A 5,939-nucleotide genomic window follows, 5' to 3' on the forward strand; every position below is an offset into this window, starting at 1 on the left:
ACCTTTTCTGTCATGACCCCCCTTTGACTGTGTTTCATGTGTCCAGCGAGAACACACACCGTCCATGCCAGTCTGTCTCTCTATGTCACTGTCTTTATCAGCCACACACCGTCATGCACAGATGTGTGTGTGTGTGTGAGTGTGTGTGTGGGCTGCCTGCATGCTGTGTGTAGCGAGCCCAGATGTCTGGGGCTCCATGGGGGATAATGGTTTCTTTCAGAGGCAGTAGTGTGTGTGTGTGTGTGTGTGTGTGTGTGTGTGTGTGTGTGTGTGTGTGCGTGTGTGTGTGTGTGTGAGAGAGAGAGAGAGAGAGAGAGAGATTTAACATTTGCTTGAGTGTGCGCGCCCTCAGTAGTGGCACATGCTTGCAGCGATGTCACTTCAACAAATGAATGGGAGAATGGGAGTTAGTTACAACACACACACACGCACATACACAGCATTGGAGAGGAAGCGATGGGTTGAAGCTGCGGAGTGTTGGCATGAGTGTTCACACAATTATGTGTTTTATGCAAATTGGATCTGATCCTGTTAGTGAGCAGCACAGGATTTGAGGACACAGCAGGAGTTCAGTTTACAGCTGCAAACCGAGGATTCAGTCGAAACCTCAACATGTGCATTGACAGCTACTGTACGTGACTGCTCACCATGTACGTTCTCTCACATACATTTAAAAAAAATCAAAGCTCATCACTTCAACTATGTAAGAGCAGATAAACACCATTCAAGTTTTTAGGTACCATTCAAAGTTGGAATCCTTAAGATTTCCGTCCTGGTCGATTTGGCGACACCTGTGGTTACTGGTGGTCTTGACACGAAGAATAATACAAGTCCCAGAATTCCATCACAAAAGGGCCATTTCTCAATCATGCAGGGCAATGCGCGCTATTTGAATCCAGCGCAGGAATGGCAGACTCCACCACTGACAATGCATATCACTACACAGAGAGGTAACACGTTTGTGTAAATACATTTAATGGCTGTAGCTGAATAATGGCAGACAGAAACAGTCTCAAAAACTGGATCTAATGTGATAAAAATTTGAAGAATTTTAATTCTACAGGGATTTTCCTTATTCTGTAGATTTCTGTCGTAAAATGATTTATTCATGATATTGTATTGTATTAAAACTGGACAATTTTGGACATTTTTATATGAAAACTTGAATGTGGATGACTTACAATATTAACCCTTCGCAGCTAACAGTTATCTGGTAACAGCTGTTTGGTAGAGCCCATTTTGAGGTGGCTTCGTCAGACAAATCACACTTGACATGTGGTGAAATTTTCACAACTATTTGTATACTTTTAAATGTAGTTTAGTTTCAGAGGGCTGACTGAGCCGAATTTTGTAAACTCACACCCCCCGAAAAGTCTGATGACTTTGTAATAATGACTCAAAAACATGGTAAGGTGGTGGAGCTGACAATTTTTGACACAAACTGAATATAAATGAGTCTTCTGATAATAAACTGCCATGGCAAAAAATACAATATTTGATTATATATTTGTTGAAATTTATATATCAGTAATGTTTCTGGACATTTTTTTAGATGTTTTCAAAGAAAATACAGTCAGTAACCAGGTCAATCCAGGGTGATACTAATAATATTGGTAATAATTCTGTCCATTTAAGCACAATAACAGTTGTGGACACTGACAAATCTCATTCCCAAAGGACTGTGTCCAAACTGAAATGTATAGGAAGTATGCAGAGGAAACAAGTCAGCACTTTGTGTTTTTTTTTTAAAACTCAAAAAGAAGATCCATTGCCAAAAAACTGTTGTGCTAGTGTCCCGAAGCACAGATGAACACATTTTATTTGGTTCCACAAGGACTGAACCGCGGATTATTCAATTTTTTTGTTGGTTTTATATGACTGTTGCATCATTTTAAATATTTGTCTTTAAAGAGGATTCATGTTTATTTTATATGAGAAATGTTTTATTCACACCATAGAAATAGATCTGCACTAAAACACATTTATGTGACTTTAGTGGAGAAAAATTCTTGCAGATTGTTTACCTTTGCTGTGAATGGACATCTGTACTGCTTGATAGATGTTCATAATTTAAGACCCATCTATGAATTTGTGATTCCCTGCTGCTCATCCACAAAGCTCCTCTACTCACTTCCCCCCTCTGTTGGCCAATCAGCGGCAGAGCTGATGAAGGTGACCTCTGGGGAACGACCGAGATGCACTCGGGAGATGCCGTTCTCTTCATTCCACTTCACGGCTGCACGCCGAGACCTTCGCAGCAGCAGACTCCGCGGCGGCAGCCCTCTCGTACTCACTCTGTATTGCGCTGGGTGTTTTACACACTCCCCTGAGCTTGGTGCAGGTGCCATCTGTCTCACTGTGAAGCAGAAACGGGTTCAGCGGGAGCAGGGGTTTGGAAGAAACTGACAACACAGAATGTAGGTCAGTGGGTTCCCACACCAGCCGTGCTCTGCTGTCCAGGAGCTTCTACTCTGTGGCTTTTTCTGGGGAACCTGCAGACTTTCTGCTCAGAGGAAAAAAACTTTAGATCCCCCTGTCAGTTACTGTTTTCAATGTTTCGCTGATACTCTGGGCTCATATTCCGCTTTTTTCCACTGCTGAATTCATTTAGTTTGGCTACTGCAGCACAATCTCCCCACAGGGATCAACACACGTTTATCTTATCTTTAAGTATCCAAAATCAGACAGATGACTTGTCTTACTCAATGCTACAGTGTATGTGCGTGGGTGTGTGTGTGTGTGTGTGTGTGTGTGTGTGTGTGTGTGTGTGTGTGTTTGTGTGTGTGTGTGTGTGTGTGTGTGTGTGTGTCTGGCAGCCAGGAGCCACACTGCACACAGCTGGTGGTGCAGCTGCAGCGTCTCGTCCCAGCAGGGTGTATTCTTAGCTCCCTAAAACCCAATAAGTGAAATGAGATTAGACGACACACACACACTCACTCACACACATAACCCAAACCTCAACCACCACCACCACCCACATATGAACACACACACACACATAACACACACACACACACACAAGCTTAAGACTGAGCCCATGTGTGAAGAGCGGCTTCTGCTGAGGTCTCATGTCTGTAAGGTTTTTCTGGGTCTTTCCACATCTGTGTGTTGTGACTGAGAGCAGCTCTGATGTCACATGTTAACACACATGTTCATTGTCCTTAACATGTAGATTTCCTCTGTAATACCCTCTGAAGCAGCTTTAAGGTTGGAAAAGTCATCATGTTCCACAGTTACTGACACTGTAACATAGTGTATATTCTGCATGGACTTGTTCCAGCTCGTCGTTGAAGCTGTATGGTCTTCACACTGAGTAAAATATTCAAACCCCATTTTTTTATGTCTTGTGCATCATTTTGTTCACATTTTCCTAAACTGAGCCTGACATAGTTTGTATCTTTGGAGGCTTTTCCCCACTAGAATTCATTAGAATTTGAAATAAAACTGTGGGTCTGGACAAAGTTTGGCTCAACAGCATGACTTTGTACCGGCGCGCCCACCAGCAGGTCAGTGGGGTTAACAAAGTCGACAAGTTAATATGTCTGTCTCGTGGGTTTTGTTCTGTTCTGTGTTGTCTGTTTCTCTTAATTCATGACATTTTGTTTACACCTGATTGGTTTGTTTGTTTCCATTTGTTTTGTTTTGTTTTTACTTGAAATTTGAGGTGTCCTAATTGCAGCAGTAATTCCCATGGTCATATTACACTATGCTCTTACAATGTATTTATATACTAAGAAGTGGCAGCTCATGCATGCTTAATATTTTATGATATTCATCATATTATACTATATTATATTTTGTGTTGTATTCGTGTGTTGGTATTATACTATACTATGTTATATATTATTATTTGTAAGTATACTATGTTATTACATTATACACTATTTTATATTATTCCTATATTAATACATACCTACTTATATATTCATACTTATCCTATTATATTATATTATATTGTACACTGTTAAAATGGTTTGTATCGTATTACTTTTATGCTTACACTAAAATATATTACTTACACTGCTGCTATAATACACTATATATTATAGATTATTAGATTATATATATGATATAATCTAATTGGTGCAATATAATATCTCAAATACGATCATTTTACAATACACATGGTGTTTAGTACAGTATCTGATAAAGTTTGGTTAAGTCCTCTGTGTAGCCTTGATAAGCACTATATAAACATTTAATAAATGGTTTATAACACATTATTTTATAGTTGTTAGCCGATATAAGGACATTTGTAAGTGTTTATTAATGTACAGTGTTTGGCGACAATTACAACTTCTCCTATGCAGACATATTTTACATTATTATTACTGTCTTTTACGATGTTGTCAGTAATTATCTGGAGGATAATTAAAGGAGGAGTTGACATATACATTAAGAAGGACTTAATTCTGCTCACATCTTTTATAAGCCATTTGTAATGAGCCATATAAACCATGGATCCATGGCTGAATGATGTATATAAATGGGGGACAAAAGTGTTACCCCTATTGTTTATTATTACCTTTTTTATGTATTTTTATTTATTTTTTTTATGCATCTATACTTACTTCTCTGCCTTTCTGCTGTTGCGACACCTGAAATTTCCTCCTGGGGGATCAATAAAGGCCAATCTGGTCTTATCCTACCTTATACTAATAAAAGTAGAAAACTATATGCAGAGAAGTGTTGACATAATGCGAAACTTTCCTCCTTGGATCGTTAAAGTTTGATTTTGTTATTAACTATCTCCTCTTATATATAGTATATTTTTATGGATATATGTATGTACTTTATGCACTGTAATGTATCTATGTGTGTTATTACCCTCTCAGATCCTGGTTTGACCTTTACATTTCCCTTTGAATAACTTTAAAGGTGCTGTATGATATCTGTGGAATATCCCTCATCTGTACCTGCCTGTTTCATCTTTTCGTTCAACCTACTGTCGCCGATACTGACTGGACCCTCAAACCCTAATCCGGTGCCATGAGTCTTATGGCTGCGACATTTAGAGGAGAACTGCGCTACGTGCTCGTGCATCCTTTTAGACACCTTTCTCCATCATTCAGTCTGACGTGCAGTATTTGGTGATTTAGGAAACTTTGGGATCCTCGCTGCTCCTGTGGGTTTGAAGAAGAGGTCATTTGTAGAGATGGACCCAGGCAGCGTGGATCCCTGTAAACACGCTGACCTTTTATAAGATCAGTGTGTTTGGTTTCCTTTTTGTTTTTCTCCAATTAAATGCTTCTGCGAAGTAAATCATTCTAAATATCACCCCACAGTCCCCGGTCCGCCACCTCGGTCTCCTCCTCCGCCAGGATCAGGTGAGTCCCGCGGAGTCCTCAGTGGGGCTACATGAGGCCCGCGTGGCGGCCTCGCCTTATTATCCTCCTGCAAGGTTTTCATCAATCAGTAGTGTGTAGCTGACATTTGTCATATTATTGGGGTTTGCTGGTTCCAAATGCAGACATTTTGCAGCCAAGCTTTAAATAGCCTGTTGACCGCAGAATATTTGGTTGAGTGTGTGACAGAGAGAGTGAGGTGCTGCCAAGAAGTGTGTGTGCGGTGTGAGAAGTGTTTGTGTGTGTGTGTGTGTGTGTGTGTATGTGTGTCTGAAAGAGAGCGTGTTTATGTGTGTATTGGAGAGGAGTGGAGGGTGACTGGGGAGGGCATTAGTGAATGGCTGTGCTATTGCATCCTCCCAGGAGACCTTTAAAACACACACATAGTCCCGCATACAAACACACTCTCACTCTCTCTCTCTCTCTCTCTCTCTCACACACACACACACACACACACACAGTACCTTAGCAGCTCACTAAACCCGCCTCCTTTATCCCCAGAAAACTCCCATCTCGCTGCCATACCTCTATATCCTCGCGCCGCCCCTCAACTAAAGTCAGCGCACACACTCTCTCCTCTGCCAGACACACCGA

This window comes from Xiphias gladius, chromosome 21, assembly GCF_016859285.1.
Source record: "Xiphias gladius isolate SHS-SW01 ecotype Sanya breed wild chromosome 21, ASM1685928v1, whole genome shotgun sequence".
Taxonomy (NCBI): Eukaryota; Metazoa; Chordata; class Actinopteri; order Istiophoriformes; family Xiphiidae; genus Xiphias; species Xiphias gladius.